General features: G+C 33.8%; 1 long non-coding RNA gene across 1 annotated transcript; it reads right to left on the reverse strand.

Annotated features, from left to right (window-relative positions):
• Positions 1–1,114: 1,114 nt before the first annotated feature.
• LOC125472495 lies at positions 1,115–6,241 on the reverse strand. Its single transcript, XR_007254467.1, has 3 exons — positions 5,622–6,241; positions 1,742–1,811; positions 1,115–1,350 (listed from the first exon to the last, which is right to left on the reverse strand). It is a non-coding gene; the product is annotated as an uncharacterized LOC125472495 (long non-coding RNA).
• Positions 6,242–12,845: the final 6,604 nt, after the last annotated feature.

A 12,845-nucleotide genomic window follows, 5' to 3' on the forward strand; every position in this document is an offset into this window, starting at 1 on the left:
CGCGCACCCACATATATATACACACATAGCAAGACTGAGGTGTTAGAACATCGAATGGAAAATTTTGTTTACCACATGAATAATTTTATATTTCAGCATAGATCGATAGACATTTCATCTTTTAACGTAGTTTAGTAGAAACAATTTTTCTATGCAACTAAGATCAATGAAAACATTTTTCTCTCCAACTAAGGTTAACACAACATGCTAAAATTTCTCCATTTACTTCTCCATTACAAATAAGAAAATTGGATTAATGGTCCCAAAACTTTGTCTCAATTGGAGCTTTGGTATCTGAAATAAAAATTTGTGAGTATTGGTCCCTGAATTTGTTATAATGTGGAGCAAATATCCATTTGGCTAACTTTGTTATAATTTCCATCCAAGATAAAGGGTTTAAAGGGACATCAAATGAATGGAAGTTCTAACGGAGTTAACCAAAATGACAATTGGTTCATTTTATAACAAGTTCAGGAATCAATACTCACAAATTTTTAGTTCAGAGACCATTGCTCGAAAATCAGTGTGTATTGAAATATTTTATCACCTCAAACAAATTATCCCATTTATTTTGTTAATAATTAAACCATTGAACATATAGATCGATCTAAGTTCTTGGCATCACTACTAAATCAATCCAACAAAAATATTGTCTCCACTTCAACAACGTAGATTCAAAACAAGGTCGCTCAGGCCTAATTGACCCATCTAAGTGCATGATTTTAACTTAAAATGTTGCGATGTTTAGTGTGAACCATGTATTTACTTTTATTATATTTTTGGCACTTTTTCAGTGCAAGATTAAGTCCATGCTTGTACCAAGAGTGGCATGGATTTTTGCAACTCCACCCCCGATTAGGAGTTTCTTGAGCAATGCTCCACCTAGCCAGAAAATTTTACCACCTCTAGGAATTTTTTTCTTGAGCATGGTCGACCTAATCATGTATTTTAGAAGACATTTTTTACAAAATGATTGACGGTGAACAAATTTTGGGACCAATTCTATCGATTTTCAATGTCAGATACCAAAATAAGGAATTATGCCAATCTCAAAAATAATTTTAGGTAAAAATCCTAAGATAAATGGCTATGTCATACATAAGCACACTACTGCTTGTGCCATAATATATATGGACATGCTCAAGGAAGATGCCCGATACTTGATTATGGAATAAACCAATAATATTGCAGTTCCAAACCAAAAATACATATAGATCAATATTATTGGTGTAATTAAGATAGGCTTGGATAATTCCACATTTCCACCCTTAGGATCGTGAGTGAGGCCTGCTAGAGAGATATTAGGTCTTCCAATCAATTTTAAAAGACCATTGTTAAGCATCCATCAGCCTGCCATTGAAAACCACTCAGACCAGTACAATGGTTGAGTGGATTATGAATTAGACAAGATATCAGCTAACTAAAAATTTGGTGGAACCTTACCATATGTAACATCCTAATGTTGTAGGGTAATACTTGTACGAATAGGAATTTGGTCCAATAATGAGCTTATTTTTTGACACACCCCAATCCGGAATATCCACTAAGACTCCAAATCGAGGCGTGCTAGCCGACACCTGGAAGGTGACGAAGCCATAAAGTGTGATAGTGTATAAAATGTGAATAAATTTAAAATCTAAAAGTGCCTAAGTACACAAGTGCGCGGTGACTGGGTTTGGACCCATTTCACACGTGATACAAAGCATAGGTATATTACAGTAAGGTAAGATAATGATTATACCATCATAAGAAGACATCTGTATTGGAAGGTGCCACAAATCCTCGTCGATACGGAACTCTGCTGCTAGAACCTGGAGGTGTGCAAAAATAAAAAATGTGAGTGAGTGAACAAAACTTTTCAAACCAATTTCAATCAGTAGCCCCTCGCCGTAACACCTGTATAATTTCCCAGAAAATAGAATACATATCTATCTCAATCCCATACACGTCATAACAAAGTCCACATGAATATCATGCCATAGATCTCAATAAACATATATATATATATATATATATATCGCATCGACATGTTAACCGAAGTCACCTTACGTGACATGTACGGCTAAATTAATATCTCATCAATCAATGCTAGCACATATAAGTTGGAGTCACCTATAGTGACCTGTACGACTTATTCATATCTCATCACATATCTCATCAATCATGGCTAGCATATAAGTCGAAGTCACCTATAGTGACATGTATGACTTATTCATATCTCATCGCATATCTCATTAATCATGGCTAGCATATAAGTCAGAGTCACCTATTGTGACCTGTACGACTTATCCATCTCTCATCAATCAATGTTATTCAATAGCTCAATAACATGCTAGCCAATAGCTTAATAACATGTTAGCCAATAGCTCATCAATATGCAATAACATGCTAGCCAATAGCTCATCAATATACAATAACATGCTAGCCAATAGCTCATCAATATGCTAGCCAATAACTCAATAACATGCTAGACAATAGCTCATCAATATGCTAGCTAATAGCTCATCTACCAAATCTTGCACACGAGTCAGAACTACCTAAAGTGGTTTGTACAACAGACTGGGTGTAAATAAATATGCTCAAGTGCTACGATCACGTGAAGGCTATGCGAAGTATCGTAAGTCACCTACGAGTCGGAACCACCTAATGTGGTCTGTACGACAGGATAAAACTTAAAATAATTTGGCACTTCAAAGCATTCACAATAATTTGGTCTGTGCGATCCAAATGGCAGGTTCTTTGCATGGATGACTTCACGATTGCCTTTTCAAGGACCTTCTTTCCAGAGTGGGTACAGATGGAAGTTTCGCGTTGGTGTTATTGGCTGGGGGCTTGGCGGCCGGACAAGAGAAATGAGGAGAGAATCCCGTAGTGGTGGGCAGTAGAGGGGTGGCAGTTGGTGTTATTTTTCAAAAGTTCTTTGATATGTTTATGAGCTTGAAGGCCTAAGACCTATAGGGCAAGCAAATGCTTAGCCTATTAAGGTCTAGCATATGGTCTGCTACGATGTAAATGGAACAACCGTTATATGGAGTTAAAAGTTCACGTGTCGTTCTCCTATTAGATGTGGTTAATTTATGTTTCTACAGTTATGAACATTGTGGTCATGGTCATGAGAAGATGTTGATAATGGTGATGATGATGGTGTTGGGGCAGTGGAGATGTGGTGGTTAAGGATAGAAGGTGGTGTAGCGGCAATGGTGGTGGGCATGTAAGAGTAGTGGAGGTGATGTTGGCATAAAATGATGAGTTGTTTTATTTTGTTGTTCTTAAGCACTCATTCATGAAATTTAGAAATCACAACTATTTATATAGAATTTAAATTTAGATTTTTTCTAGATAGATCGATGGATTTGCACTAAAGGGTGAGAGAATTAATTGATATCAAATTCGTCATCAAACGTTTGTTCTCTCACTTAGACCATCTATAACCCATGGGATAAAACTTAAAATATATGATTTAAATCCCCTCCAAACCATCTCCAACCACTGGGGTAAAATAAGCCTTGGAGATAAAATATATCTTGTGTTAGATCTCACATCGCCCAGAGGAATGGATCCTCTATGCGTTATATGTATATGACCACCTCCATATAGCACGAGCCTTTTGGGAGCTCACTGGCTTCAGAGTTCACTTTGAAGTTAAGCGAGTTCGCGCGAGAGCAATCCTAGGATGGGTGACTCATTGGCAAGTTCTCGTGTGAGTTCCAAAAACAAAATCATGAGGGCGTGGTCGGGGCCCAAAGCGGATAATATCGTGCTACGACAGAGTCGAGCCCAGGATGTGGTGGGGGCTCAAGCTAGGATGTGACAATTCGGTATTAGAGCCAATCCCTGGCCGGAAGTGTGCCGACGAGAAGTCAGGCCCCTAAGGGGGGTGGATTGTAAGATCCCACATCACCCAGAGGAGTGGATCCTCTATGCCTTATACGTACATGACCACCTCTATATAGCATGAGGTCGAGCCCAAGATGTGGTGGGGGCTCGAGCTGGGATGTGACAATTTGATATTAAAGCCAATCCCTAGTCGAAAGTATGTCGATGAAGAAGTTGGGCCCCTAAGGGGGTGGATTGTTAGATCCCACATCGTCCAGAAGAGTGGATCCTCTATGTCCTTATACATACATGACCACCTCTATAAAGCACGAGGCCTTTTGGGAGTTCACTGGCTTCGGAGTTCATTGAAACTTCGAAGTTAAGCGAGTTCGCGCGAAAGCAATCCCAAGATGGGTGACTCACTGGGAAGTTCTCGTGTGAGTTCCCAGAAACAAAATCGTGAAGGCGTGGTCAGGGCCCAAAGCGGACAATATCGTGCTATGACGGAGTCAAGCTCAAGATGTGGTGGGGACTCGGGCCGGGATGTGACATATTGGGCTATATTTCCTTCAGAAATTAAGTCTGGCTTAAATTATTCTGAATTCACCAAACTGTCATATTTCAAATTTGTTTTGGTTTTTTACTTGTAATCCAACAGCTGTAATCAAATTAAATCAAATATAACGTTTAAAAAAAATTTAATGGCTAACATCTAAAATAATTAAAAGAAATTATTAAAATCGAACTTCACTTAAAACTTTATAAATACCTATGTATTTGTATGATTTTTAAAAATTATAGAAAAAAAAATTAAGCTAAAATCATTATTTAACAATTTCGTGCTGAAATTTTAAACCATAGTCATTGAAGAAGAAAAGCACTTTCTAGGTTATGGCTTACAATTTTCAAAAATTCTGTCTTAAAATTTTAAGCTTTGTCCCTAAGAGTGAAAAATGACTACCCCCAGATGGTAATAGTAAGTGGCTTAAACTTAAAAATTAGAAGTCCCAAATTTGAAGTTCTTTGTCGCACAAAATTCTAAATGTCCATGTTTATGAATTCAAATTAATAAAAAAAATTAGTGCATGTCAATTTATAAATACTGATCTTTCTCCAAATTCCAAGCTTGCTTTTCTCATCTAGACAGAGAAAAATCTAACTTCTTTTAATTGTTTTCTTATTTTAGATTCATCTTTAATTAATGATGTGATCAAATGGAAGCCTTTAAGGGAAGATCCCCATTTTTTTATAAAAATAGAAATTAGTTGTAGAGTCCACACCATTTTAAACTTTAATGATTTGAACCGTTTATTTTTTAAGTTGCATATCATAGATCTTCTTTACAAAATATTAGCCAATCGAAAATATTTACATAAATGGTCTGGTGATCAAATTTCTATTTATCCCTCAATTTATTAGAAAATTGATAGAATCAACGAAAAGAACAACATTGGACATAATTTGGGAACAGGAGCAACTATTACTAGAGTCATAAACAAAAATGCAAGTCGCGGTATAGTTCAGACCATTTCTACAATTCAGCTATGAAAAAGTTCAAAGATTTATCTCCAAAAACCAGTAACTAGGATAGATTTTATTACAATTTTGAAAAGAAAAAAACATTTGACTCTTACATGTCTAAAAAAATAGAGTAATGCTACATTATCATTTATTTGTATCATAATTTTATATCATCCAGTGTTCTAAAAAAGGGCCTAAGCGGCCGCCTAGACGCTGGGTGTGGTGGTGCTGATGTGATTAGGTCCGAATCATTAAGAAAAATCGGAGAGCTGTTAGGTGCTCACCTAGGCACTCTTAGGCGGCTTGGTCAGTCTAGGCGGAGTGGAGGTTTCCTGGAAAGAAATTCCACCGCTTCGACTCCCTCTCTCTGTAGACCACAACTTTCTTAGCTGTTGTGACTCCCTCTCTCTAAAATCCATCGAAGAAGAGGAACTTACAGTGCAAAATAGAAGAATAGGAAACAAGAAAAAAAAAGGGAGAATGTACAGAAGGAAAACGGAAAGAAAAAGAAAGAAGAAAAAGTGGAAAGGAAAGAAGACGAGACGAAGACGATGAGAAAAAGGAAAGAATAAAAATGAACAAACGTTTTCAATTTCAAGGCATCAAAAAAGGAGGATCTTGACTGATGTGAGGGACGCGGACTAGGGGTGGAAGGTAACGGTCACACCACACACGTGGTGCTTTTTGAAATTGGGGAGGATGCATGCACCTTTTCACACCACACATGTGGGATTTTTATTTTTATTTTTATGAAAATTAGATATAATTATTTAAAATATCTTAGCTAGTATGGTATATATGTGTGTTTTTAAATATTGAACTTTGGATACTAGTTTTACATTTTATCATTTTTTATTTATTATTGTATTCATGAATTTCATATAAGTATAATTTTTTTGTAAGTGTTAATATGCACTTACTTACAAGCTATATAAGAAATTGCCTAAATCGGCCTAGGCGCCCGCCTAGACTCCGCCTAGCCGCTAGGCGCCAGCCCACCGTCCAATTAGCACCTATTATTTTTTAGAACCTTAATACCATTTCAAGTGTCATCTTAAGTTAACAGCCACATTATTTAAAATAATAGAAAACTTCATTTTAATCCTTAAAAAAGATGAGTTTTAGACTATAACCTTGTGCAAGATTAAAATCCAATTTTAGTCCCTAGTACATTTAATCATATCATTTATTAGTTATATTATGATGTTTTATTTATCTTTTTATTTTTATTTTAATGTACTAATTACATTTAAATTTTATTTTTATTTCATTCATCATAATATATTTTAATGTCTACATTTAGGGAACTAATTTTTTTATAATATATATTCCGATAACAATTTTTTATGTTCTTCATTTAGGTACATTAATATATTTGAATATTTCGGTATATCCATCGGTACAAACATTACATTGATTCAATATAATGCATTTCGGTCAGTATAATGCATTTCATTATGTACATTTTGGTACACACATTTGAGTATTGACTTTTAGGTACATTAATTCAATATATTATATTTTGGTACATACATTTTGGTACAAACATTTTAGTATTGACATTTAGGTACATTAATTCAATATATTATATTTTGGTACATACATTTAGGTACGTACATTTTGGTACATACATTTTGGTATTGACATTTAGGTACATACATTTTGGTATTGACATTTAGGTTCGTACATTTTGGTACATACATTTCATACGTACATACATTTCGATATTGACATTTAGGTACATACATTTCGGTATTGACATTTAGGTACGTACATTTTGGTACATACATTTCGGTATTGACATTTAGGTATATTAATTCAATATAATACATTTAGGTTCATTATAATATATTTCCGTACAATCATGTAGGTACAAATATTTCGGTACAAAAAAGTCAATTATATATTTCGGCACAATCATTTTTGTACACTTATGTGTTTATATATTTTTGTATCACAAATTTCTTTTAATATTTTCTCATTTATAATTAAAAAACTAAATATGTGCATATTAATAAAATTAAAATTTTATGCAGAGAGATTAAATAAAAATACACATTAAATAACAAAAAATGAATGTAAATTTTGATAAAATTACACTTCAAGGGATCAAATTGAATATGTAATCTAGCACCAGATTTTTTTTTAAATTTTAATATTTTACAAGGACTAATGTTCAAAAACCCCTTAAAATAATTTACATATTTATTTAATTAAAAATAGTTAGAAAATCCAAAAGAAATGAAAGAAAAGAAAAACCCAAAAAATCTAGGATTGTGAAACCCTTCTCCCTTCTCCCTTCTCCCTCCTCCTTCGTTCCCCCACCCTTTCATAGTTACCGTCTTCCCCCACGAAGTTTTCGATCAATGCTCCTGCATGTTTCGTCCCTGTTTTGATTATACAAACATCTATCACTATTTTTTCATTGATTCCTTTAATTGGTCTGTATGCCTTTCCTTTTTTTTTTTTTTTTTGTTCTACATTATTGTAGACTAGGTTTCGCTAGTTGATTTAAAATTATTGCTGCAATCGGATGTATTGTATAATTATCGAAGTAACAAAGCCTAGTGATCCCATGAAGCTCTCAATCAACGCTCCTACATGATTTAGATTTTGCTACAAGCGTTGATTGAGAGGAAGATGGTGATTGTGAAAGTAGGAGAAGGAAGGAGGAGGGGAAGGGAGAAGTAGTTTCACGTTCCTAGGCTTTATTGTTTTTTCTTTCTGGGTTTTTTAATTGTTTATTTAATAAAATTCAAATTATTTATAAAAAAAAATGTAGTTGTCCACCTAAGTTCTGGTATAAAATTCAGATATAAATAGATAATAAGAAAAGCATTATTGTATTAAAAAAAATTGTAAGATTATCCTCATAATATGATACGGAATTTGATCAGTATATTTTGGCAATTCGTTGCCTATTTGTGGAAGGCACGTACTGTTCTACTATGTTAATTTTGGGGAAAATAATTTCTACATTCTTTTTCTCTTCATGCATATCATAATTTTTTTTGGCATTTTGAATCCAATAAATAAACATGAATGTACAAAAAGAAAAAAAAAAAGTGCAAAAATTGCTTTCTTTATTTTGAAAAAGGGACTCTTAAAAACAATGTTAATTGTAATTAATTTTAATAATGACATGATATAGTCTGAGGACAGGTAGACATAGTATGGGGTCCAGTTATTGATCTGGCAATTTAAAAAAGAAAAAATCTAGCCAGCAGTAAAACCCTAGCATAGATATTTGATTTGAAACCAAATAATCAAGTGGCTATCTTGAGTTTTTGCTGGCAAATAGGGGTCAATATTATCCGTCATTGCCTTCCATTTCAGATCCCACTAATGGCTCGTGCTTATAAGGTATATTTGAGCACCCAATAAAAAGGACATAAATATTTCATTAACTTAGACATAAACATTTACTGATTTGCCTAAATTTATGAAACGATAACTTGTAAAGAGCGACTAAAAGAGTAGATGATTTCAATCATTGATTTGCATAATAGAGTGGCCGTCGAGAAAATGTTCACATTTATCTTAATTATTACGTTAACATTTTAATTAAGCATCTGATGCGTGTTTTAATTAAGCATCTGATGCGTGTATGCGTTTAGAATTATTCTCATATCTTTTACGTCCTAACTTTCTTATGTATCAGACGTCTCACTGATCAGTTACTGATGGCGGGCAAAGCTTTAGAAAAGATGGGTAGGCTTCTTAAGTTCTTATACACTTTGTCTTTCTAATTTCAATACCATATTTTGCATGTGTTGCAGTTCTTACTATTAATTTGTCTGAGTCTTAACCTAGTAGGGTTAGCTCAAGAAAGGGTGGTGGGGTGATAGGTATGTAGTTAGGTTGAAGTTGGAAACCCTCCAATATAAACAAACAAACAAAAAATTCGTTCACGAGAAATATTTCAATGTGTCGAAAACACGGTTTGGTATACCAAATGTCATAATACAATTAGTTGGATTTTTTTTTTCAAGTTTCCAACCAATTAAATCGGTACACTTGGTGTACCAAAGCATGTTTCTAGTATACTGAAAAATCTCATTCTGTCAAAAGAACAAATCATAAACAACAATAATGGTAGTTTGGCTTTAATATTGGGAGGCAGATTGTCTACCCTACTGTTTGTATGTCATTCTCATCCCCTCCTATTTTGTGCGGTTACGGTTAAGTCACGTCAACATTTTATATTGATTTTTTAATAGAGATAATCAGATAAAAAGCAATAAGAATATAAAATATGGACGTGGCTTAACCGTGACCGTACAAATAGGAAGGGCATCCAAACAGGAGGGCAGACAACCTGCCTCCTTAATATTGATGGCCAGCACTGTTGCTATCCATTGCTTTCCTAACACATGCTTCTTAGCAATACTTATCTTAGCTTGATATAGATTAGTTCATTTTCGACCAAAAAAAATGATTAGCTCATTTATAACACATTGAATCTTTTGGAGTATAGCTAGTGCTCTCCAATAGAATGGTTGCTAAATTTTTGCAACAAGTCTCGTGGTCCAAATTCAAACTCTACACATTCAAAGATCAAATTGCATGTGAAGATTTAGTTGTGGCCTAAAAGTTTCAAGATCATACGTGTAAATGTTCAAGCCGACTAATACTATGCATACATATATAAATCGTGATATTGTGAGGATTTGTTATTTGTTCATGTTGCGTCTCACTTATTTATGAACCTAATTAAGATCGATACTGGGTAATATATATATATATATATATATATATATATATGTACACACCATTCAAATATTAAGTATGCTTAAAATTTGGAAAAGGGCTTTTGATGATTCTTGTATTACATATGGAACCCTACCAGGCATTACGTAGAAGTGGTGGATCAAGTGGATCTATCTACTAATAACGCTATGCTGACATCTGTCCACTCGTTTTGTCTATTTATTGGAGGTGGATTGTCTCCATACTCTCCCCATACCCTCTTGTTTGTGTGATCACGATTAGGTCACGTCAATATTTTATATTCATATTACTTTTTGTTTTATTATTTCTATAAAAAAAACATTAATATAAAATGTTAACGTGACTTAACCGTGACCACACATCACATAAAAGCATGAAAAATGTATGGAAATAAGAGGCAGACAATCCACCTCCCTATTTATTACCCTTACAGGACATGCATGCTGCCCTTTTGTTTTCTGGAAGTAAGGACATGAATGCTTTAAAATGGCCTAATGATCACGAGGTATGAATAATAATGAAAAAGAAGAAAAGGGGCAGGAGAGAGAAGAAAGAAGAAAAACAGAGCATGATATTGATAGAAAGCTTTCCAGATTCCCATTAAAAAACAGAGTGCATGATATATCCTTTTACTTTGAAGAACTGAGTTATATAGTGACGCAATATTTGTAAATAATATAGTCTCTCTTTTTCTTTGATAATTTGGATTTGGTAGAGAATAGTATAGCTTGACCATGATAAAATTTATATGGGGCATATCTGTGAACCTTATTTGGGAATCACAGTACATAAATACAAAAGCACCTTTTTTTTTTTTTGCCGTATTTTTGGGAGACAAATTGACACAGATAATGGATCTACATAAAGGAGAGTAGCTAGTAGAGAGAAAGAAAGCCTTTATTATATATACCAAGTGATCGATCATCGACAGTACTTGAAGCTACCCACGATACCGTCTCCTGTTAAAGAGTGGAGTGGTGGAGATGCATAAAATACATAAAGCTTGTCTAGCAATAGCATTGGATGGGCATCTAAAAGATTATGCTTTACATGCTCTCACTTTCTCTTTATGAATGTAAGAAATAAAAAGAAAACCCTAACCAAAATATCTCCATCCACTTGCAATCATGCACTTCTTCACTTTTGTCGAATAAATAATTTTAGGGTTGTTTAGAGATAGATTCTTGTAACTCTTGTTTCTTAAATTTAAATTCATCTATCTTTAAACATCAAGTAAAACCTGAAATTTAAACTTGTTGATATGTGGAAAAATAAGTCACCTATTATTACAAACTTATGCCACAATAACCTAATTATGTTACAGACCTATGCCACAATACCTTAAATTTAGGGGAAACAACATTCCTAAGATTGTATCATGATGTTTTTTTGGTGCCAAAAACATTTCCTATTTATATATGTGTGCGTATTTTTTTCATAGTATAGTGTTATTTATATGTCGAAATAGCATTACTCATTTTTTTTTTTTCGGTTTCAATTAGGGTTTGTCGAGTATTGTGAGGTAAATGATCTTATATTTCATAAGTCATTGTAAACATAGGGTAGAATCTAAAATAATTCATAAATTCCATCTGGAAAAAGTAGCAGGAAAATAAATAATAATCTTAATACAATAGAAGCCATTGTTGCCGAAGAATTTCTTACATAAGTAGGGAAATGGTCTCTTGCTAAATTGTTTAGCGACGATGATTATTACTATACGAGACTGAATATGAATCATTGATAAAGTTAATTCTTACTTAAACGTACTTGATTCAAATTGACAATCTAAACACACACACATGAATACATACATAGTAGTTTTTTGGATAAGCAAATACATACATACATAAACAATTGCTATTAGCAGCTTGTAATAATAAAGTTATCTCTATATGGTTATGGGGGACGGATTCCTAGCATCATTTTTTTTCATAATTTTTTACACATGTTTTTTTATTGTCCAAAGGTATTTCCTCAAAATCATGTCTGCTAAAAATTACCTAAATTTGGAACAATGTGACCCTTGGATTAAGAGTTTAGGGTTTGTAAAACCGTATTTATTCATTTTCTTCACTACAAATGAATGTCTTAAGACTTTTTTATTTGTCTAATTTCTTGCAAGGATAATTTATGAATGATGTTCTAAAAGATAGATGACTCGGATCGTTGAATTACATTATGGAGGGAGCCTCCCAAAAACATGTGTCAAAAGTTGTGTAAAAAAAATGATAACATGGATCCGCTCCCATGGTTATATTATGTATACCTGTACATATTTTAATATTACATAATGTTCTACAATCAATTAATATACATATATAAGGGTGCGTGTGTGCATGTTGTAGCCAGATAGAAACTGTAGTAGATGCATCCACATGCATCTATGTTTCTATATGTATGGAATATGGTACTCAACGTTGAGAACTAACTTAACGTGCTAATAGGCCATCCAAAGTTTTGAGGTCTCTTTCTCGCAAAAACGCATGTGTTCTTTGTGCAATACTATTGATAAATAGCAACTGGCCTAATGCCTATTAAAAGTGACTTGTAAACCCACAGCCACTCAACTCAATCCTAGCCACTTTATCCATGAACATTGACTATCAACATACATGGTTTGTGGACATTGCTATTCTTCCTACACGAAGATTGTCCAAGCAATCTCCTAGCTAGGGCAATTTAAGAACGAAGAGAACTCCATATCTTTTTGCTACTTCTATGAACTACTTGGGAACTTCGGAGTAGGGTACGTGCACCAATAGTAAAGTACTAGG

The sequence above is a fragment of a genome, unplaced genomic scaffold, assembly GCF_019419815.1.
Source record: "Pyrus x bretschneideri cultivar Hongxiangsu unplaced genomic scaffold, Pyrus_bretschneideri_v1 Contig1, whole genome shotgun sequence".
Classification (NCBI taxonomy): domain Eukaryota; kingdom Viridiplantae; phylum Streptophyta; class Magnoliopsida; order Rosales; family Rosaceae; genus Pyrus; species Pyrus x bretschneideri.